The 25371-nt window shown below is 42.0% G+C and overlaps 1 long non-coding RNA gene across 1 annotated transcript; it reads right to left on the reverse strand.

Moving 5' to 3' along the window:
- Window positions 1-4051: 4051 nt before the first annotated feature.
- LOC147753081 (uncharacterized) lies at window positions 4052-5169 on the reverse strand. Its single transcript, XR_015312287.1, has 2 exons — window positions 5015-5169; window positions 4052-4353 (listed from the first exon to the last, which is right to left on the reverse strand). It is a non-coding gene; the product is annotated as an uncharacterized LOC147753081 (long non-coding RNA).
- Between the last annotated feature and the right edge of the window lie 20202 nt (window positions 5170-25371).

The raw sequence follows: 25371 nt of genomic DNA on the forward strand, positions 1-25371 counted from the left end.
TTGAAAGTATCAAAGGAAATTCATATTTGAGAGGAAAAAAGCAGTTGCATTTTCAAAAAAAAAAAAAAGTTAAAAATCTTTGGTTTGAATCGGTTATCCAAAGGTCGTCGACAAGCTAACAGACCACTACTACATAACAAGATCCATCTAATACAAATATACACCTGTGTTGTGGAGGGGAACATCGGTAATTGTTGTCTGAGAAGTGAGAGACAGTAAAATCGACCAACAAAGGAGCCGATCTTCCCGGACATCGGCGTGAACCTGCGTCGGCAAAAACCTATCAATGTTATCGCCGATGATACTCCAGGCACCAACAGTCAATCGCAGCCTATCTCCTAGCAACGTCCCGTCAAGATTCTAGACGCCAGAAACTCGTCAACGGAAAAATTAGCAACAAAATGTTTGACCTTGATAACCTTTTTGGTCTCATCGCCCCCGCTTTCTTTAGAGTGTAACTGACCCCTGATAGACTAGAGCAATCTGTGGCCCAATAAAGCCACAGGTAGACTGCAAACTTGCTACAAATTTTTTTGCCCCTCTCCACAGGGCAACGTAAAATAACACATAAATAAAGGACTCTTATGGCTATTCATTTTAGCACTCGTTACTAACTGACGTATCTCGTGGAGTGCCCATAAACAATGCTTCCTTACACAAAGAAAAAATAGTCTAACAAAATATACAAAATTGTATAAACTCATAAGATACGAATTTAAAATATTTAATACGAGTCCTAAGATTCATATATAATTTCCAACATTATTGTGAAGTTGAGATGTAGGTGGATTAGCGCTTATGAATTTGGAGAAGGTGTCTTATCCAATTTTTTTTTTTTTTTTCCTCTCCCTCCAGTATCCTCCTACAGTGGCAACTAAAGGCTTGACTGCAGCCTTGGATGTGTACGCACAAACAGGGCAAGTACCTATTTACATGCTCCCCTGAGTGCGAGAGATCTATTGACACACAGATGCACAGCAAAAAAAAATAATTTCCTTGGAAAACATCTATGTGCTTTGTGAAGAGATGCAATTTTGTAACCTCGATTTGGCGTGACGATTTTACAATTTCGGTTTTACGCGTTTCTTTCCGTTCTGATGGCACCCGTCGTCCGGTAAGGCTTTAACGAACGATCAGGCGAAGTTGTCCCCTGGGTTTCGCACAGAACTCCACTTAGGTCTAGGTTTAGGCTTTGCGTGGGACAGTAGACAGGTTTAGGCCATTGGCGAAAACAGTCTAACATTTTCACAATTTACGAAAGCTGTAGAGTTTGCTGAAAGGTGTTGGAATCTGCACTTACCTGGCTACCATGGATGCCGCGCCAGCTATTGTTGTTGCTCGAATCTTTTCAAAGAGGACTCAAACTGGGTGCCTTTTTGAAGTTGCTATACTAGTCTAGGTAGATGGGCCCATTTCGTGGGCGGTTGCAGTGGCTAAACCGAGACACAGTTTCAGGACGACGTACAAAGTCTACAGGGAATATTACATAATTCTAGCAGCTCTGCCAAGTTCACCACCTAGTGGCGGAAAGTCTTTTTATAGAAGTGCTTTTATAGAATAATTGTCTCAAAATCACTTCAAAGGCAGCTGACAACAGAGTCGCTGTCACATCACATCTGCTTGCTAAGTTTTGGCGACAATCGGGAAGGCAATAAAACTGATTAAAGTTTTGGCCTTATTTTTCCAGTGCCAATTTTCTAGGCATTAATACTTCTAAATATGGCTTCCTTATTCTTACTTATGGCGCTAGCTTTCTCTGGAGATGTTCTTTTAGTGAAATTTATCGATGCACAATTTTCGTTATATTGGTTAAAACTTCAGTAGATGTAAGCCAAACTAACAAGTGAGTAGAACAATTCAAACAGTTTATTTTCGAAGTTATGCAAGGCAAGACATGATAGTAATAAGTAAACAAAAAATATAGGTATATAATAGAAAAATATAATAAAGTAAAGATAGAGTGATTGAGGAACAAAAAATCAATCGCGTATATTGGTGCCTCGCTACAATTTTACGATATTTTTGATCAGAGGAAATATTCTAATGACGTCAAAATTGTCAACAAAACTGAAATAACTTTAATTACCCAGTAGTCTACCGTAGTTACGGTAAGTTTTTTATTATCTTGCGCATTAATGATGCCCGCTGGGCCATACGACTTGTTCGAGGGATAGCTCGAAAGACAAATGCCGAACATGTGCAAGCTGCGACCTTTTGGAAATGACGGCAATAAACCTTTTCTATCACATATTACTGTATAAAGAGAGATGAGGTATTCGATGGCCACTGAAACGACTTCATGTGATATAGCTCGACAAATGTTCGTCACTTCACCTAATGAATGCGCGTGGTTGGATGCGTATGATCCCGCACATCATATGAAGCTAGAGTACATAATTCTCAGATCGAGCACTATGGACGGGTAGGAAATAGGGCGAGGGAAAAAAGAGATAATGTCGTCGCCAGTGTGCGCACACGTACATGGTGTATTAGGGGGTAAAGAACGGCGTCGCGGTGGTAGAATCGGCCGCGGACCATTTCTAGATACACGTTATTATCCCCTTTCAATATAATTTCAGCACACGTTGTCGTCTGTATTCCTGTAAACGTCTGCTCGCCTTGGCGAATCTTCTTTGCTTACTTACCAACGCTTCTAGCTTACTATACTTTATCACAGACGTGCTGTCCGGCTATCGCAGAGAGATATATCATGTGATAATATAACAGCGACAGAATATGCCCTGGTTGACTGTGATGGATCTAAAGACTGGCTGGCTACATTCTATGGCCGTCCGTAACCGCCCGCAGCCGTGGTCCTTTTCTTCCCATAGCGCCTCCCTTGTACTGTCCATGCTTTATAGAAACAACAGGTGTTCGAAATCTGTGCTCAGCGAAAGGTATCTGAAGCAATCCCGGTGAATCTACAGTCTGCCGTCGGCAAATGACGCTATGCTTCGTCCCAAACGAAACTCACCGAGGATAGCAGCGCGCAGTTACGATGTCTCTGCGACAACCGGATGTGTCAATCGAAGAAACTAGATGATCGCTTTTGGCTCGTACTGACAAGGCCGGCAACTCTTGCCCTCCCTTTTAGCGGATAAAGCGGCAACCATGAGACTGATGTACGGAAACGGTCGTTGTTACCTAGATATTATTGGCCCAATGGCGTTAGCTTCTGATAAAGTAGACGCTGGCGACGGCAGTGGCAGCAGTAGCGGATAGGGACGGCCAATTTACCTGAGAAGATAACGCGTTCATTTTCGTTTAACTAGAGCGCCCGTTTTTCGGGTTTAAAGTTAGTTATCACATATTGCCCCCGGAGAGAGCTGGCGGAAGCCGCCGACCGGTTAGTGATAGGAATGAACGGGGAAGATCTGATCACAGGGGGCGCCATGCAGCGGTCTGGAAATAATAATGAAAAGATAATGAATTCTAAAGGACACGTTAAGGTGTAACCGTATTGTTCAGCTCTCGGTAATAATGTTTTACAAAACTACTCAAGGCCATCATGTTCGCCGAACAATATTAGCGTATATATAAAAATCCTTGTTCTGGAACAAGTTCTTGTAAGTTACTTGAAAGCTATAGGAAAAAAAAAAAAAAACACCAAAGTGACGAGGCTGTGCTTGCTTTAGATGCGTCTGCTAAATGTTAGGATGTTAGATTAAGTAAGCATTTAAAGAATAAAATTTGCCGAAGTTTAGATGCTCGCCTGCTCGTGTTTACCGTGGCCACGCACTGAAAAAGAGACCGACTAGCCCCCAGACTGCGTTGCACGCCAGCCGTAATTTTTATACATGCACGAAATTGTAGAATACAAAAAATCTACCATACCGTGTTCCGTAAACAATTAACCTAATACACATCAGCTTATGTTTTCTACTTATAAAAGAGTCGTGCACCGCACAAACATCATCAGGAGGTACAAAAATTAGAGCGATATGCATGAAGTAAGGAGAAACTCGTGCTCAAACTATGGCTCTAGAAGGAGACAAATTAACAGCGAATATGATATGTAAGTTCGAACTAATTAAAATAATCAATGCATGAATAAACAGTCGCTGGCGTATCTTGTTCTCCGCACTAGCATTCCCGCTGATCACTTTTGTGAACGTTCGCCGATCCGCCACTGTGGCCTATTTATGTCACTCGTTGGACCTCCATGATATCCCTCATCGAAACAGGCGGCGCCGCACAACACGAAATTAAACATGCCTCGATTTGTCGCCGGTCACTCCCTCCGCGCCGCACCTGGGTTGCTTGCTAATTTCGGTCCAGCTACGTTCGGCCTGGTCGTAGGCATTCTGAATGGCCGTGACATTCTTGTACCATTACTTGCCTGGCAGGGCTGACCTGACCGGAAGTGCCATCAGACCGGAAAGAGCGTCAGATCGCGCTGGACTTCATCATTCTGCCTGCTGGCTACTATCCGCACTAACTGCATCCATTGTTCATTGCCTCCTAACATTTCATGTTGGTTAACCTAGTGCCTTTGCTCTCGCATGTTGTCGCTGCCCCATTCGGCATATTCCTACCTCTAATCGTCGTTTTCCCCATTCCATTTATACACTGTTCCTAACTAGTTCGGTTGATCCGCATGCCTCCCGGTATAATCTGTACTACCTGGTCACCGAATCGTATCGTTGCGGCCGACGTGGGAAACAAAGCTACACAATTAACTATGAAAGCATAAAGGCAATACACGTAAGGTAGGACAAATGGGGAAAGTAGCGAGGAAGGCGGAAAGAGATGTAACACAATACGGCCGGAATAATGCCTGCAAGCAAACTTTTTCTCCCTTTCATATAATCACAGAGACACGTACCGGCGTTGAACGTACATTGAAACCTAGTTGATAGCTACCTAGCCATACATTCACAACGGATTGCCAATTGTTGCCACTAATGCAGGTAGCAGATGGTATCTAGACGTCTTACAGGTGCCTGCAGAGTGCCCAATTACCCACCTCCATTCTGGGAACTGCTCTATTGTTGTTATCGCTTTCTCCTCTTACCGTTCTTATCCTTGCCGTCCCTTTTACAAAAGCCAACTACTTGCCGAAGTCGCAGGCGCCATAGGGTCTGCTATCCTATCATTATGCTTCGTTGTGCGTTGAATGCGGCGAGCTGATGCAAACGCTGCTGTCGGCAGACGCCGTCGCTAGAACCGTTGTCATAGGTAAGCTCGTAGTTGAGTCAGCTACCGCCATCAGCACGGTAGCTACTACGAGTACTGAAGGCAACAGTAGTGAAGAGATGGATGGATTACTTGATTTCCCATAGCTGTTCCCGAATCCTGAAGCAGTAGGAAGTTTGCATGGTATAGCTGGTAAAAGCTCTATGATCGAAGCAACGGTTAAACGAACAGTCGTCCAACGTTCGCTGTCGCTTGTCAATGTCATATGGTGTCGGACAAATAAATAGGCGAACCAGTCTCTTGTTTCGGCTGCGTTTGTTCCCTACGCTATGGAAGATGAAAGAGTGCGACTACCCTGAGCGAAGGCTAGACTGATGATTCGCCTTGACTATGTGGCCGGGATGACTTAAACTGACTAGCAACTGGACAGACTGCGAACCGTGGATGATACATTTTTCGACGTTCGTAAGTCCGGCTTTCCAGAATCAAGGTCCCAACAGCCCGCAGTAAATGTCTAATGCTCCATTATATGTGTGTTACATGCAGTGCTTCTAATCAATGTTTTGCTCGGCCTCTTCAGTATGACCCATTCATATGTGTGCATGTACACCTGTAACAGATATACGCCAAGCCGCAACGCTTCTGCCAGTTAGAACGACCAATTAATACACGTAATGCCTACAGCAGCAGAGAAATGATATAGACATTTGCACACTTCAAAGCGCGCGCGCAAAAGGATGAGGATGAGCTGAAAAAAAACCGTTTCCTGATCACGAGCTAACTGCCTACAAATCGTTTTTAACTAGATGGGTTGAACAAAAGCACTCGCAATACCCAGTATAACGTTCCATCTTCGACTGGCAATCACTGTCGTCTTTGGCGGAATTCCCACCGCTAGGATGCATTAGCGCACGGTATATGATAGGCAAGTGCGGCAAGAAAGCATAATAAGCAGCTAGTTTGGGAGGCACAAGGTGCGGGTTAAAGTTAGCGTCTCGGAATAGGTGTTCCAGCTTTAAAACTATTCGCTGCTGGGGCTGAAAGATGGATCACTAAGAATTTGAAGACGCCCACAGCGAAGTTGTAGCAGTAAAAAGGTGGGGAATACTTGAGTGGGGGTAGTCGAGATGGGACAACGTCCTCCTCAAACGTCGCTGGCCCTTAGATACTAAGTGTGCCCATTACATTGGTACAAATATTAATATCGTGGCTGTGTAAGTTTTAAGCAAAGGTAGAAGGCAGAAAGCAGCAAGCACGGTACGGGATGGTTACTGAGACACAATGGTAATTCTCTACGACAGGTTATATTGCACATAAAGAACAAATTGAATACGTGAATATAATACTGAGTGTGCTCCAGCATTGGGGCAGACGGCTTTACTGGAATCAAATCGAATTTTTAAGCTCGCTAACATGATCTTATTTGTGAGCGCAATGTGGTCCTTACTTAATTCTTTGGTTTTCTGTTTTTTTTTACTAGATCTAAATTATTCAAGGGAACACTGGACCATATAGGCCACTCTGTTTTCGTAATATAAAAAATTGCAGAATTTTCGATACGGGCACTAGTCAGCAATTTAGTGGAAATCGAATTACTGAATTTTTGCTTTTGATCTAATGTCAAAAATTAACCTATATAAGAACGCTAGATGTTTTTAAATTTCATTGAACGTTTGATAAACAGGAAAAAAGCAAGGCAACCGATTCTTTTTTTTTCTAACAAATACTATTTATGCGAGTTTCAAAGAAAAACTGAAAAAACTACATAGGATCAGAATACGATGTAACTAATGAAAACGAAACTATGTGTATAAAAACAATTCAAACGTAACGTTTTTGCGTTCGTTGTAGTACATGTAACATGCTAATATTTTCTCCTCAGTAAGACGCAGCTGGTGGATATGCCAGTACTCACATGATCTAGAACTGGGCTTCATACCGTGTCGTAACACCCCATTTTAACCCGTCGTAGGCGAATTATATGGCTTGTAGAAATTGGCTGAACAATAATTGCAAACGTTGTCCTTTGTAGCCAACACAACAGCTCTTTCTATTGAGAAAAACATATTCCCATTAGTTTTGTTAAATGATTAACCTCTTTGCAGAAAACTACTAGTGGCCCATATAGGCTTACTTAGAAAGCCTATTCCGATCGACGACAAGGGTGACTCGAAAATTAATAAATTGCAATAGGCCCAGTTAGAGTGCATGATTGAAGGGCTTTTGATGAATATACAGATATTTTTTCCTCTTCTGTAGCACTAGCTATTTTTAATAGTGTCTTCAACTAAATTTTCACCAATGTAGATCTTCCCTCTCTTATATATGTTCGAGCTGCACTTCGTTTTTATATAACAATAACATGAAAAATACTGAAGGCTATTGATACGGGCCGCAACACTCAGCCGCGCAACCCACGCATGTGTCTTAATGTGTGGCCTAGGCCCTTTCGCGCCCTAAAATTGTTCTTGCCAATCGTTTAGGCCTTCCGGCTGACAGTCGCCCAGTGTCGCGCGACCCCCCAACATTGTAAAGCCGTCGTTGTAACTGCGACGCTTGCATTGCTTGCTCGAATCGTAACTTTTTTCCGCCATTGAACTTCATTCATTCATTCATTCATTGATGCATACACGCATGCACTTCGACATCTTTAGCAACGATCGAGTTAGAAGGTGGTAGCTTCGGTAGCGACCCTGCACACACAAGGCATCACCAAACCCCGTAGGCTTTCAGCTTGGCCAACCACTTCACCCATCGTCAAACTAACTAGCCTTTTGGCCTTGGCGATCTGCTGTCCTCTCGTTGGCATTAATTTTACGTACTAATATAAGCACAAGTGCTATTTATTCGAATAATAGGGAATGCTTATTATTAATACGGCCGTAACTTTATATCTGTAGATCCTAAATAGACATTATTTAACTTAAACAAGTTAAATCATCTTTTAAATTACATTTTCATGTTAATTACGTCGTTTTCTACAACCATAATAACTACCTTTTTCAAATCTCGTATAGCAAAACGCCTCTCATCTCTCACTACTCCGTCGATGGCTTAGCTCTGCGTTCAGCTTACTATTAACCTAGCAATGGCGTCTCATATAGAAGCGACTAAAGCATAGCAGCCTGACATCTGCAGCTGGATTGATTCATCAATTCTATATTCTGCTTTTCTATCTTCCAGTCCTGTGGCCATATCCTGTCTAGTTAAGTACTATTGTCGCTGCTGCAATGCGGGGTTTGCCGGTCCTTGCTACTATACTTCTGCTACAATGCACCTTCGGCCAAAGGAAATAGAGCAGGTAGCTCCAGGTAGCGCCCAGTCAGCGAATTAGCTGCACCTTCGCTTCCCGTACATATGTATTTCTCCCCAGAGTCCTCACAGTCAGAGCTGCATAGTACAACTTCGCATTTGCGCCGGCTTGAGCGTAACGACCGAACGTCCCTTCGAGCGCCACCGTGTTAGACGTGTTTCTAGCGGTTGTTTTTGTCCCGGCCTTCGCGCTGTCAACGGCTGCTTTGTTCGTACCCGGCCCGGCACTGAGTAGGATTTTGCCGAGGCAGAGACTTATTGCTACTTGCTGATCTGGTCATCGCAGTAGGCCACTAGTTGGCCAGCTGCTCCTGCAGATGTTGCAATTGGAATTGCCCTGTCGGCCTTGCTGATGCTGGTTTCAACATGGCCAGCAAGACTAAGGAGCTGGTAGTAGTGGCCACCGGGATGAAGTACCGGCGGAGCGTTACGGTGCTAGGATAATTGAGTGCTATTAGTGATTTGTGCCGACCAAGCGAACAGCCGCTGACAATGTACTGTGTAAGACGCAGCACGGGATGTCTGAACGATGGAGCGTAAAGACGATTGTGGCTATTGTAGGGGCTTCTAGCGCGATAACTAATGTAAGCACTGGGAACCAAGAGCAGTGCGCGAAGCTACGCCGAACTATATGACGTTAATCTAATACACACGTAAGACAAAATGCTCCGCCGTCAACTCGTGGCAGTTACCATCTTCTGTGCAGCTGATCATATTGAAATTGCCAAATAATAAATAGAAGTAGGGTTAATTAATTTAACTACATTGCCTTTCGTACCGATGCTATAATCCGATCTTGAATGCGCCGACCATTGCAGAACGGCTAACCCTATTCAAGAGAAACGCCAACCAGTAGGTAAGGGTCATGCTGTTAGTTAACTGGAGTGAATCTCTTAAGTTTTTCAAGGGCTTTGCCGAACAAATGTATATGCGCTTTCGTAAGTATTTCGAGACCAGGGATGGATAGGGGTGATGTCTGATAGCAGATATTAGATCGATTTATTTAGCAAATTCCAAGACCATCAAGTCAAAATTTATCGCGGAAAGCTATGTAAGGTCAGCTTCGCCGATACGATAAGGAAGGCAATCTGTTCTATCGATTTTGTTTCGGGTCCACCACCAGCTGCAGACGACAAACCTAAGTTTCTGCGTTGATGCTAAGACTTCGGCAGAAGCACTCATATAAACAGTACCACTAGATACACTGAGGAGACTGAACGAATGGACACTCGCTTTGATCATCTCATGCAGTGACAGGTTTCAGATATTCCGCTCTCACGTTTCTATGCTCGCTGCACAAGTGTTGCATCATCAACAATCGATTTCGGATAAAAACACTATCTAGAACACCAACGTACCTATTCGTATGTCGGTTCTACATTATAGTCCTACTGTTCATAGAAATTCAGCTCGTAAGAACTACGCTGCTACATATCTATTAGTTTATTAAAGATACTAAGGTAACACTATACTCCTATCTACAATACAATACAATATAGCCTGTCTATTTTTTCTGAGGAAAACCCCATCTCTTTTACCTGTCGTTTACCTTTCCTACCTTTACGTTTCCGGCTGTCCGCTACAATAGGACACAACTGACTTAAGTGAGACGGATAGGCTTGAGTTAATACTTTACCTGGTCGCATTTCGGATGCAATATTTTCGCATTGATTATAAGTCATTACACGGCCAATTTGGATCCAGCTACAGAATGTGCAATTCTATGAACAACGTTGTAAAGCTCGTTCTCAATATCGATGCTGCTATCGATCGCTACTTAAATGCTGTCGCTACGCCGGCCTCACAACTCGAAATTGCCTTCAGATAACGCTTCGGCACAGAACATGTTAAGCAAATTGGAAGACACTTGCTGAAGCCTTGGCGAACGTTGAGTAAGACTTTTTGTCGGGTGTACAATAACGGTTTATTCGTCGTCTTACCCTGACCACTTTTCTTACCAATGCGTAGTAAACGCAGCTCCTTTATAGCTATTTCTGTGACTGGCGTAAGCCGCCTTGAAAAAAGCGGCGATCTGTTTGCTTGCAAAATGCGAAGCCAGCGCCTACATTACTCGTCTATGCTTACTCTATGGAAAGAGAATGCCACGGGTAGACCTCGTTCGTCCACTTTTCCCCCTATCTGCGTTATGCCAGGGGTCTTTGAAAAGGCTCACCGGCATCGGCCCCGTTACCCTGCCATAAAACTGAATTTCCGTCCGGTGTTGATGCTAGCGTCGTCTGTGCTGCCGCTACACCGCACTTCAAAGAAATCAGCTCTGTCAACCATTGAACAACTATCTTTGCAGGCGCTCATCAAAACGTCCCTACTATCTGGATCGTTACCCCCCCCGCCGCTCGCTCTGTCCTTAGATTTCAACGGTGCTATCCGCTCATTTCAACCAATTGTAGAGAGCTTATACTTGTCCTACAATGGACTACGAGACCTGCCGGACAGCAGACAGCCATGCAACACTTCGGAATGAGATAAAGAACTATGCCATGAAAGGGACAAGGGCCGCTGAAAAAGGGCTATATATGATTCGTCTGTCGCGTTTAACAAATATGTCGGAGAGGTACCAAACGGCCCAGAAGTGTGGTGTACATTGCTATTCTGTGATGACTGACACTGAAATTTATGCATCGTTTCATTTTAGGCCATGATATGATAACTTTGAACGAGTTTTGCTAGCAGGTTCGTTTGGTGGCTAACCAAATTAACACTATTGCTTACAGCCTTTAGCTAAATGTTGCCAAAATCAGCAAACAATGCAGCTGTCATTGCGTCTTCTTTCGCTCTGATCAAATTACGGTTTCGCGCGTACCGGCAAAATAGATCCAGGCGTAGAGGTGGATTTAGATATGTCAAAGACTGCGCTATTACCATATGTGTTTATCCGTGTGCAGGTTCTGTGGACTGTAGAGAACAACTCAGCTGTCGCCCCCAGCTTCTTCCAGAGATTTCGCAATTTGCGCCTGTCATTGGCAGCTGCCAACCAGCGTCTCTTTAATACTTTTTCTCGCTAGGAAATGTCTGAGACTGGGTGTATTCTAACGAAAGACGCTGATGCTAAGTGTTGCGCTTTCATTTACGTATATAAGCCAGCAACGATGTTGTGCCATTTTCGGAGACAGCCGGAAGACAATGTGGGGGCGAAACGTTAACTTGCGACTTCCGTCACGTGGCTGTCACCTATACTGACTTAGACTTTTTATTACTCAGCAAACATGCTATCACTGAGCGAGCCCAAGTAAAATTCGCATACTCCAGAATTTTTGTAGAAACCCAAAAGTAAATTTCTCTCCCAACATAAGGTAATTTTATCTGTAGTTTTTCATATTCAAAATAGTTTATCATTATATATATATATATATATATATGATAAATCCTGCTGCATCGAAATACATCTCGTCCCGCAGACGGGTTCGGTAGGCTTTGTTTTAGGATTGATCTGTCCGCGTGTGAAGTAACAGCTATTGTGATTTAACAAAAAAAGGGGTGACAAAAACGTCCTATATCTATATTGTGTAACGAGTTTTTAGAAGAAGTTAAGGGAATATCGAATGATATATTTCCAACAAATTGTATAATACCTATAACTGATGCGAACCTTTGACGGTGACCAAAATCTAGCGATCAATCTTCATGTTGGAATCAAGCACTATGCATTTGCACCGTGACCTTGTTTAGGCCACGGGTCGAATCCGGAAATCGCCGTATAGTTGCTTGGGCCACAACTCCGCAATTAGGTAAAATAAACGTTTACATAGCCAAAAAAAATAGCTTATCAATTTAAATAAATGCTGCTTCAACTACGAGCCTGGTCCTTCTTAGAGTAAAAGTGCATTTCTTTTCGATGAATTCTCATCTAAGATTACTTTCGCCCTCCAACCCTTATCGATGTATATAGCAGTTGTTTTAAAGTACGTATACTAAACAATTTCAAATTTGGGAATATGGTATTTCTGCGTGAAACGATTTCGTGATCATTTTTTCATGGCGGTCCAGTAACGCGCAGCTAGAGATCAGCTTTAATCAGTTGGTAATTCTAAAATATTACTGTTAAATATTTTAGGTTTTAAATTCTTAATCGTACGTGGTTTGGGTAATACTCGAGCGGGGCCCGGAACATTGGGGTACACCGGTTGTTTATACATTTACGTCGACCATGTTTAAGAATGATGATGTGATAGCGCATTGACTATTCAAGTATACATAGCAATAGAACGAGTGTGTTAAATGTAATGTAGGTAAGAGTATACAAATAAGTGTCAACTTTTTTAAACAATGTCTTCAGCTTCACATAGATAACGCACGAATGACTGTTGAGTCATCTAAGAAATTCTATGTGTTCAATTTCAGCTGCGTTATGCCGTGTCTAGTTCCTCTTAGTCGTTAAGTTCGAAGGACAAGTCCACCAGGCCAAATTTAGAATTTAGGATCTGCTATATGTAGCTCTCACTCACACGGGCAAAGACTGGTTAGCGATTCTCTTGGAGATGACCACTGTTATGGGTAGTAAGGTATACCCAAATGTCACTTTTTTTTTTATATGGCATCTCTTCTCTTTATGGACAGAACAGGACAAAGTCCTGCTTCTCTACGCACATTATACAGTTATCGCTCTACCTGTACTGTGCACGGTAAATCTAATAAGAATTTCCAGCGGAGTTTACGTTCCCTCTGCCATTATCGCCGCTGATGCCACAGTCACTGGTGCGTTGTAGAATTGCCATTTCCAAATTCCATTCGTTTCAATTGAAAAGATTGCTAACGCCAGCTATTATGACGCAGCAGGACAACGTAGTAGTAGGAATCAGTAATCGAAATAGTACTACACCTTCATTTCATCGGCAGCCGCAGCAACAACATCTCTAGAAACCTTCCGCTTGTTCCCCTCGAATTCGTCGCTTCTCAAGTGTTGCTCGAAAGACATTCGCCGTCTCTCCATCCGTCTATGAAGAGTGAACCCCCAGCCAAACAAACACGTAAACAGCGGACTGACTGTCTGTTTGTCTGTCTATTCCAGTGCCTCAATGTAATGCATCAGCTTCTCTAAGGACACCCCGAGCGGACGCCTCTACGTTTTCCTTGTTTCTTCTATCTTTTATAGCTTGGCCACAGACGCGCACACACAGTTGGTTGACAATCCGACGATGCATGTACTGCTACCGACAACGTCACTGCGCAGGCCACTACGCTGTGCAGCGGTAAACACGATAGAGACAACAAGGGCTAAGCGGAACTGGGCTAAGTGACGTTGTAGGGTCGGCAGATACCCAGCAGAGGGTTGGGACAGGACAAACTGGTATACCGGAACATAAGTGCGTCTACAGCTGTTTGGGAACATTTCTGCATCTTGGAAGCTTTGCGGCGGACAGAAAAATGCACAGATGGACAGATGGAAAAAAGGTGGGTGCAATGCAAAGGAATAGTATTTCGGAAAAAATGCCGCTCTGAAAGATAAAAACTTGGGGAAGCAGGGGAGAAGAGTATGGGGCAAGAAGACATCGTTAAGGCCTGTATGTAAGGCCACAATTCGATATGGGAATGGATGCGAAGTTCGAAAAAAGGGGTACCAGTGCGCGTGTTCACGACTCAAGAAAGACGGACGAAGTAGAACGAACATTGTCAGAGAATAAGTAAGTAGCCAAACCCACGGCGTCTTGATCGTTGTGAATAGAAAAAGTTTTCGGCAGCTAGCCAACTAACAGCTATTGCTTTGTGGATGTATTCGTCTCGACGGATGCTGCCTGGCCAGGATTGATGGCTTGCTTTATGCTTTGGTTACTGTTATGCGATGGCTGTTGCTATCGTTGTTGTTCCTGGTCCACCATTGCCGATCGTGTTTTGTGAAAGACTGTCCATTCGTGTATTCAGTGTAACGCGTTGGTTTTCTGCTATAGCCGTACTGCATCTGCTGCGGCTGCTTAGCATTTGGTCAACCTTTGGATCTCTATGGCAAAACGGTCGAAACAAAATGCTGTTGGCTGATTACACGAGCCTGTAGTCGCACAAAAACACCAAACGGCTCTTTAGACGAAGAGGCTGCTAAAGAGATCGTTTACATACGATGACTTCCTTGTCCTGTATTCCTCTGGTTTATCCTGATTGGGCTAAGACACAATGGGGGGGGGGGAGATGCAGGCTTATGTATATAGATTAAGGGAGAAAAAGATTATTCTTTGGGGCACAGCTGTGGCTTCGATTCTGGGCACATCGTTGCGAAGACGACAATGCTTTAATCTGTGCTAACGTGCTAGTTATTGTGCATCAATGTTATATCTAAAGCTTCGTATAACACGCAGCGTTGTGAGTTACCGGCGTACTCTAAAACCTGTTTAAATGGATAGTTACAGCAAGTGATACGTTTGTTCTATAGAAAACTTCATCATTAGCACTTCACAGGACAAAAGCTTTGCCATTCTCCTAACAGTAAACGTTAAGAAAAATTCATATATTCTAGTTGATGGTGATAGTTCTATTTATGGCATCACAAATAAAAAATGCTACCACATATATGTAGTCAAATGATGACGAAACTTTATACCACAAGAAATAATTACATATATGTACAAGGAGTACCATTTATGCCTTACAGGATGCTTCATATGTGTATTGTCATTTAATATCTCGTATTTACTAAAGAAAGGGTATTACTGTAAGGTAGTTGTGTTTTTAACCGTGAAATCTAGCTAACTATGCTCTCAGATTGGTAATGATCAGACAGGTTTGTATCTAAACAGATAACTTTAATCTAATCAGAGCTATAATACCTAGGTAACAAATGTCAGTTATTAAATAGAGAATAATTTTCTTGGGTATCAAAGCAAAATCCCTTTCGGGTTGTCTATTATCCCATCCTTAGTCCAACAGCGGGTTTTTGTCTCATATCTGTCGCTAATCTTCGACTCGTCAGCGGGACGCGAAGTAATCCCTGCAATTGGTAATCGGTAATTTTCTGACTATATCAGATATGTCTGGCTATATATTCCGGAACTATAATCTTATTTACACTGAGGAGCTTCTTTCCGAATCCGTTTTTATACGAAAAAATAGAAATGAATGGCTAAAAAAAAAGCGAACACATAAAAATAGATTTTACCTCATTGGAGTCGTTGAAGTTTGTGACTACCTCTATGAGATAAACTCATAACACTTTGTTCCATCGATAAAATCTCTATTACTAGCCTCCAATGACATATTTAGGTTTGTGAGCTAAACCTGGTTTAGTTGTGGCGGGCAGCCGATGTCAGCGCCTAAAGTAGTCCGGAACTATCTCTAGATTGTTATGTGTTTATGGTGTTGAAATTTTTCCTATCACAACAGTCTAGTTAATATATAGTGTATTCAAGTAACCAGTATCGTTACATTAACCTTCCTATTTTCTCAGTAGAACTCGCAAGGAGGCGTGTGATATCTATGAGTCTATACACCGTCTATCCAAACTTAGCAATGCCGAAAGATTTTATCACTCATTGATATATTTATCACTAAGCTCTTCATGATCACGTCACGGATCAACGTGACATATAAATGGCACAAGCGAATCCCGGAATATCGAGATGACCGCTGCTATAATTATAACTTATACTTAGGGGCTCACGGCAGAATTGTGAGTTCAACGCCCATAAGTCTATCGACCCATTTTTTGTTTGGGTCAGCAAGTTGGAATCAGTTCGATCATTCAAGAAAAATGAAGAAGAAAATCAAACCATTATTATAATAAAGTAACGATAAATGTAAAAAGATCTGTATGTCGCAACTGGTGATCCACCCTTGACGGTTAGCGTTATTTATACTTATGAACTCGTCAAAGACTGCTTCCACCACTACTGCGAGCCACAAAAAACATTTGGACGTTACCTTCTTTTGCCTTTTCTCGAAATTGGTATAGCGTGAGATCGTGGGCCATTAGAACTGACGTATTTGTATAAACCTCACATTGCTGTTGATCCTTTCTATGATCTACATTCCTGCAGTGTTCGTCTTTGGTTGTCCTTCCTCTCAATGGGCGTATACTGCCCTGATCCCGTTTCGTCAATATAAAAGAAATCCGGACCAGCTTATTGAAAGTCAAGCCGATTTCACCATCTCAATAGGCGCGCATTGGGTGGGGAGGTCCTGTGCCCGCGGCTGTACGGGTGGCAGCAATGGAGAAAATGCTACTGCTTCTTCATCTGCTCTCTCTCTCTCTGTCCCAAGCGGAGGTGCATGGCAAATGAAGGATCTCAGAAGCAGCTCAAAAGCGATTCACGGCCAGAGTTGGGTTGTACAAGCCGGTCGCCCGACTGGCCCAGCTAACGCCCCAGCGAAGGCCTCGAAAAGACTGTATGTATATAAAGGAAATAGAAACGTATGAAACCAGCGCGGACGGCTCCTATTGACATGCAAACGGAGTTGGGAGTTGCAGACACAGTCTTTACTTCGTTGTACCGCCACATAAATGCTTGGGGTACTTACACTGTTCCGTGCACTGGGTCCGCACTATGGCGGTATTTCCGTACCAATCGGCTCACTCCACTCAGATTAGATACGGGCCGGTGAATTCTATTGGAAGCTGGTGTTGTTTCAACAATATGCTAGCAAGCAAGAGGAACGAAAAATGGAAGTGTCTCAGCAAACGTAGCTCACGGAGAATACGGACGACCTGTCAGAACTTTTCTACCCGCTGTCGCTCTTATGACTCGTCAGAGTGAAAGAGCTTCATCAAAAAATCAACGCTAAATAACTACTGCTATTAATGGTTAGACTGAAGAAAAGATTGAGTCTGAGATAGCTGATACGCATCATTCGTCTGTACACACCTAAAAGTATCAGCTTACGAGATATTTGTACGAAACTTCTAGAGATATTGCTATAAAAAAAAAAAAACATTACGCGATATCTCACACGGAAGCGGTGTGCATACCACTGAATGTATTATGATAAGCGTACATTCAAGGATCAGCCTACGAGTTTTGAAAAAAATATTTGTTACAACTTATAGGCACGCGTTTTCTTAGAACCCAACGTCATTTAGCACCCAATGAGGAAGAATTTAATATACGGCCGAATCATCGAACTTCAGCATTTTTTTTTATTAAGTCTGAATGTTACTTCACATGTTTAGGAGTGTATATATATATATATATATATATATATATATATAAGTCTAACTGCGTATATGTACGTGAAACAACAAGCTTTGCATACGTTTCCAACTTCATCCATATATAGAGCGTTTGATTGATAAATCTCGTTAACAACATATATATTTTATACATTTTATGTGAATTAACGGGGTTCTATAGATGTATATAGATAGGTTATATAGATGTATATAGATCCGGCAACAGGACAAATAGGTGAAAATCATAGCAAAAAGTACAAGTAGAATTCCTATGGCAGCCTTTATACGTGTACGTATCTTTTTCCATGTTTCATGGCGTGTTGTACACCATCGGACATACACGACTGTATGAATACGTCAGGAAGCCGAGGATGTGTTACCCACTTTGACTTGCCTGTTTTTTTCTTATGTATCTTGGCCATGGAGTCCGGATGCTCGTTGCCCTTTGACTAGCGGCCCGAACTCACATTGCGAATAAGCTTTCGTTGCTTCTGTCGGAGGATAAGGGTGTGGGGCAGGTTCTTCCGCCAGACTTTGATAAAAATGCCCTTCATTTGTTAACGTCGACATATTAAAAAAAGTCAATGAGAAAATGCTACGGCTGCAGGATGCTGTCCTTGGGGGACGACGGTCCTGGGCTGGGCGAAAACGATAATGCGACGCTCATCGACAACCTGGCAAAACGGCTAGCCCCACGCGGCGGAAAGAGGTCCCAGTAAGTGAAGTGAGCACTTCGAGTTGGACTTAGTCGGGCGAATACAAACTACGCCTGTGGAACGTGTCATACGCAAAGAGATCCACAATATCGAGGTATAAAAAGGGAACAGTTTCAAATGCGAACAGTGTTCAGGCATCGTTCCGTAATGATAGCAGAACTTGAATTTGATCCGACCTTTGATTAACCCTGTTTACCATTAGCGATGAAGCAAAAATAGAAATGTGTGAGTTAGCAGCATTTAACGCTTAAAACAATGTTACAATATACATCGATTGTCTAGGTACCTAATGGTGGTTTGAGTCGATAGACTTGATTGGATACGCTGCCGCGAAAGTGATGCGCTATTATCTATGTAGTTTTTGAAGTGGTCTGGTAAAAGTATAGAACAAATATCGAATACGAACGTAAATTGAATTACTTCGTTTGCACGTCTCACTCATTGAAGTCGCGGCGAAAAACTAGAATTTTATAGGATTGAAGGCTAGGGAACTTTACTCAGTTGCTAATAGCAGATGCACTTATTATGTATCACTGTCATCGTCTGATCGTTTCCGATTTCAACCAATCCAAGTCGAAAGGAAAGAGGTGGTACATCTTCGATGCAAAGGCTGAAGAATATTGTAGAACCCCACACTTGAGTTCTGTTTCAATCTTAATCTAGATAGTCTTAATTGTTTTTTTCCATGTGTATCTGGCACTGTCCGGTAAACAGATAGTTTTATCAATTTGGATTTGATGATATCCACTCTTCATAGCTTTGTCTACGGTTGGGTTAATGTGAACAAATTACTTGCCTGCCCTGAGTGACTCCGATTCTGGCAGTGTAAAATATATCTTGCAATTCAAATGACGTCCTATTTCAGGCATCCGAGAGATGTATTTTGATTCTTTGATTATTTGACTTATTTTGATGCAACATTTCGATCTGTCCCATATAAGTCTGTTTCTTTTTATTTTGAATATTTGCCAAGACACGCTGTCACAATAAAATGTTTCAGAAAAAGCGCGCCATAGACACAACAACCACACCGTTTTCGTTTCTTTGTCGTTGGGTGAACAGTAATTCAGAAAATAATAATTTTAAGCAACTAATGACATTGTGAGGGCTGCGTCTAACTAACGAATAGACCCTGAAACGCTTTTAATTTTACTATTGATTCTTATATGGGTGGCGCCTTTGAAGCTCTGTCAGACGGTGCCGTATGATACGAAGCGATTAATGAAACGGAAAAATACCCAAACGTACTTGACTTTCAAGCCGCAGCACGCATTGCGATTCGAGTACATATTTGTGCAACTGAAGGCAAATGACAACGTAATAACCTATATCTACGTTTCCGTAGAACTTATGATTGACTAGTACTAAAAAGTCGATCGTCTTCGTCATTATCGTGATGGCCGATGAGGGCGCCACTAGTATCGTACGGTGGGCTCTCCGAATCAGTCGGCAGGTTGAAAACGGCCAGGTGTTCTATAGACTTTGTCACGATTAAAGTGTTTGCCAACTAAATTGAGAAACACGGTGGTGGTTGAGGTACGAACCTGAGCGCAGAAACACTAGGTTGATCTAGGAGAAGTCCTAGCAGAAAGAAGCAATAGCCGCTTAGCATAGATATATAGTAATATACTGCAAATGGAATAGCATAATTCAGCTAAAGACGTTTCTGCTTCTAATATCCCTCACACAAAAGTCGTTATTAAACTGGGTTGTATTTATTTTTTGTTAGTTTAAAAATCTTTTCGTATGTATAGAAAAAGTCTTCAGGTGGTTTCATAGAAAGCAAACTGGTTTGACTGGAGACAGAATTGGGCCTCTGAAAAAGTGCTTTAACGTCAAAATACCTGACACAACAGTGAAATAGATTAGCTTTTGAAGAACGCTGTTTTCGTAATTTTTTTTTAAATACTACCGTTGTTAGCCTTCCTGTGGGCTGAGCAATATGTTTGCTTGAAGATCGTCGCAACATACGAAGCTTTACAGAAATGTGATAGCTTCGTACGCTAGAACGAAAATCATTATAGACCGAAGAAGTTATAGAGTGAAATTTGCCTAAGGCACTCGTTAGAAACAACCGATTCTGTGGCAGAGAATAGAAATATAACAGTATATTCGTCAAACACTCTTCTACTATGTGTTCTAACGCGGCTCAGTTATTTCACACAGTTCATTCATTCGTAGAAAGATATTACTTATAGACACCTACGTCGTTGGTCCATATAGTTCTTGGTGAAGTTATATGGATCAGAGAACTATTTTCTACGAAAAGCTCAATTACTTAACAAAACTATTTTTTAGGGAATTTTTATTTCTTTAGAGACAGGACTGTCCTTCTAACTAACGGAGACGATGCTCTATAATTATTTACTTTAAGGTTAGAGAGGCCAAAGGTTGTGGACATGAAGCTCTTCTGCACAGTGTATGATGTTGAGTTTTGATTGGCCTGGGTACTAGGATATAAACGAGCTGCTTGACTAATGTAATTAAAAAGCACTGAAAGCTGTATACTATTGTACCTGTGCATGATTTCGATACGGATTAATGTCTCTAGTAATTTCTGATTAATGAATGTTTACAATTTTGCTTTATTTGAACGATGCAATTATGGCAATAAGCTCCTTGAAATATATCACATAACCTTTTAACTATATTTGACGTATATAGAGGATATACGGATTTTTATATGGTGTGAGGCTACTTACTTCACTTAATTTGCCACTAATGGCACTCGGTTTTATACGTGGTCGAAACACAATAGACCACACAGGGTCACCTCATTATGTTTCATACGGCCCTTGGAGTAGTCATGTGTTACGACTGAATATCATGATTTTTATAAGAGACAACTTGTTTTCATTTTGCTGTTTTCTCGATCGACGTTGTGTAGCTCCACCTTCAAAAATCAAATCGAGCAACGTAAATTACACTAAATCCCTGGCACGTGTACATCTCGAAAATTGTCAAAGTTTGACAACATTGAAATTTTAAACTAACGTTCTCTTACTAGAAAAAAAACCGCTGTGGTCCATAAAATCCCTGTGACATATAATCCCCTATCTTTCCCCTATATGTCACTAGGCAAATTCCAAGCGGAACATGATCTATTCGCAAAAAAAGACGTGCTTCCTGGTTTATAGGTGCGTCTCAATCGTCGCCGATCTTTAGATTCAGAAGGCAACAAACTTATTCCATAACCACTCGTTCTACTTAAGCAACGTAGCTGTTCCCTTCTCTGCAGAACCATCTCACACTTAATATCGTTACTGGGCACCTTAAACTCAGTCAGCGTAATCATCGTTTAATATATCAGGTGCACCAATACAAAACGAGATGCTGTCATAAGCATTATATTTTTATATATTTGCTAGAAATAAAGTTTTACATTTGGTACTTGATGTTAAACGTTGCTTATTGCGGTTTGTTCCCCACTATGAGATAACTTACGTTTACGCCCAGGTTCGAACTTCGATTAGCCTACGGGCCGTTAGTTTAGTAAGTAAATAAGCCACCACCGTACTATCACGTGGCCATTTGATCTCTGTTGAATTAAGACACGAAGTACGCACTTATGATGCAAATGATTGAGAGCTAAATAAATAATGCACCCTTATACTAGCAAATATGTTATGTTCTCTAACTGATGATGTTGCGATATTAATTTCAAAAACAGAACAATACAGGCCCAAGTTGTTCCCACTATGCCGACTCGGTTTAGGCTAGCTCTACGCCCTTATAGTGAGCATGGCGTAACAAGTTGGCTAGTATCTAGGTCATACGGTTCTGTTACCTAGGCCCTCGCAGGCTCAGTTTTCAAAAATGGCCCTATGATGCACCGTTTAAAACGAATACATAACATTTTGACGTTTGTATCCATCGTACTTGCTCGGTTCCATGTGATGTTCATATGCGAGTTGGCAAATTCAGATATGCACATATAGGCTTATTTCAATTCTCGTCCGCTCTCACCAATTTATCCGTGTTACCATTTATGCGCACGCCGAGGTTGCGATGCACTAACGCTAGCATCAAGGCCTCACCGGACTGCTCTTCTGCACCACGTTCGATTTTTATCATCAACATGCCCACAGACCTGTGCACGTACGATCAACGTACACTCTTTCGTTCTTTTTTTCGCCGCTTACTGATGCCGACGTAGTAGCTCACAGGGCGACTTCAACGGAGTGCGTAAACCGAGTCGAGAATTCGGCTACTTAGGACGACCGTAAAGATGCCGTACTGACAGCAGTTCTGGAAAGTACGGCATCTTTACAGCAGCTGAACGGTACCCTGATGCTGTTCCAGTAGGGAAGCAAGCGTTCTCCTGGTGGCCAACAAATAAGGAACCACACCGCTATAGAAGCGCCGAAAACGGGCCATTCGAGCGAAGTAAGCACGCTGGCACAGAATGTTAAGTGCGATAACTCGCGCCCGATTGCATGTGTTCACAAATATGTTCGAAGGCGGCCAGCGATTAACAACAGTCATGCTTTTGCATCCGATGCGGAACAAGTAAAGCCGTTGCAAGAATAGACAGGGCCCATATTGGGTTCAGGTTAGGAACGAATCCTTTTTAGCCATTGCGACCAATGCAATACTCGTGATGATGAAACTGCCGACAGCGATTGACTCTTAGCGATGTGAGCACCGATGAAGCACAAGCACTCATTAAATACATACTCAATGCACTGATGCCTGAGCACCCAATAAACGATATGGTCGGCATTTGCATCATCTCGTTCACCCAAATGGGTACGTCGATTTACCGGCCTATTGGACTCATTCGGGAAACTCGTGTTCGCTCCAAAGTTAGTCATGCACAGCTTCAAGTCCTAACCGATGCACCGAGAATGTTTTCTACGTAAATGCATCGGCTATGCCCACAAAAAAAAGTCAGCTTACATTAATGCGCCAGCACCGATCCTAGTTATAACGTTTGAATGCCAGTTATGACTATATGTATCTGTAGTAACTAGTACGAGTTATTACATGTTTTACGTCAGCTACTTTAGAAGGCTGGCTGCCAGCACGAAACTGAGTGCGGTCACGTCCTATGACGAACTTAGTGGGAATCACATACGGAGGTAATAACTTTAACTGTAAAATAATCTTAAAATCATTGTAAGAATTTAGACAGGATATGGGCTGTCATTTAGACAGTCAAAAAGACAGATGCGTGCCCACATTCACTTAAGGCAGAATCGGTAAGGAGTTTTGTATCGTATGCTGTTATCAATAAGTGAGAAAGTTTGTGTTGTTTGAATAGTCACAACATAAGATGAATATGTCCAATCTTCCAAACATGTAGGCAATCTAGTTTTAAGACCCTGTTCGAATAGTCACAAGGGCAAATCATACTTTTCGTCCTGGAAAGATGTCGGTTATTATATAAATTGAACAAAGTCGTCTCTTCCTTGAGACTCCAATTTAGAGTGTCCAGAAAAACATCATGTCGTTAAGTCTCTTTTATCTAAGGTGCAGCTATGCACGCAACATAAGACGCCAACTTCAAACAATTCAAACGAGGATGTTCATGTTTTCAGGAGACGATTCGTGTGATTTCACCAATGAGTCCACAATTTACCACCTAAGAGTCTGTATAAGTATCGTATATAGATAGAAATCGCGGTGATCACTAACGTTCAATTCATTCATGATCATATACGTGCTTTAGAGGGAAATTAGTAGTCGAGCAGGTGCGCAAAACTGCTGGCCTGCGACACCTGAATTAGTGAAGCCTCGGATTAAGGAACACTGTCCTGTATAGACTCACAATTATTACTATTGTGTTCAACTTAGCCGGAAAATGACGGATACATTAGGCTTTCCAGAGCTATTCAGCGAGTCGAGGGGTTTGAATAAGATTGAGATAAGGTTGAGATAAAGGTTAATAAAAAAGTATCCCATCAGAGTAACGAGTTCAGAGGTAATAATGGTTTTGTTTAGAGCTGAAAATTAATGTAAAAAGAGAAAAAAAAAAAGAGTTTCTATTTTTTTCGAGAGTTGGGCCGGTGGTGGAATCCATCAAAAATTTGCGCAAACACTGGATAAGGTGTCTTCAGCGAAACAACAGTTCACCATTTATGCAATCATTTTAACAATGAAAATTAAGATTTTGAAAGCTAGAGAAAAAGTGATTATACCTCGGGGCTTTAGGCCATGACTAGGAAGAATTTCGAAAAAATTAGAGCAAAAACTAAACGCTTCTTATAGTTGTAGTCGGGCGACGAATTGATGTAACGTTTTCATCCAGTTCCGTCTGCCAACGCTTAAATATTATTCAAGCGTTTCGATTCGCGACATAGCTCCTTGGATGGCCTAACGTTATATGTAGAACGGCTTCACGTTCTTCGCAAACAGCAATCCAGTCAATTACGCTATCGCTTAATTGGCACCATTTAACTCCTGCTGTTATGGGAAAGGAAAGCGTAGATTTTTCTTTACTTTTACCCTTTGTTTGTATTTTACCGTTATTTTTACCCGTGTTTTACCGTTTCTTGTTCTGCGTCACTCACTCTACAGCATTTTTCTGCTTCACACGTCTCAGCATTCAACTTTATTTTTTGGCTACACCTACGATTTTCGATTCCTATGACCAAAGAGAAAAGTAACGGACAAAGAATGAAAGTCAGTTGTTAAATTCGAATAAAGAATCTTTTAGAAGGGAAAGTAAAGCAACAACAACGTTTAAAGTTAATTAAAGCCCAATAGCTCCAGTGAGAGGGCGAAAAATACCGAAAGTAACAGAGGGAGCTAGCAAGGCGTAAAGCCGACACGGAAATACCCTCTCAACCGTGTTGCGATGCGCCCCTCCGGCACGCAAAAGAAACTGCGGGTGGAGCGCTTGCCAAATCGGATGCATCATGAGGAAATCAGAAAGTTAGGAAAACTAAAATGCACCACCAAAGAATTTAGATAGGAATTAGCTGGCACGTAAGTTTAGCCAGCTTCGAACTACCCGGAATCGAATCAAGCCGCCGCCGCAGCAGCAGTTGATTGTTTTGACTCCTGCCCTTATACCCTTTGCCCTCTTTGGATTTGATAGGTATAACCAAAATCGAACAAAAGCACACGATAAAGCAATTAGAAGAGCAGTGGACA

This window comes from Varroa jacobsoni, unplaced genomic scaffold (genome assembly GCF_002532875.2).
Source record: "Varroa jacobsoni isolate VJ856 unplaced genomic scaffold, vjacob_1.0 scaffold_761, whole genome shotgun sequence".
Lineage (NCBI taxonomy): Eukaryota > Metazoa > Arthropoda > Arachnida > Mesostigmata > Varroidae > Varroa > Varroa jacobsoni.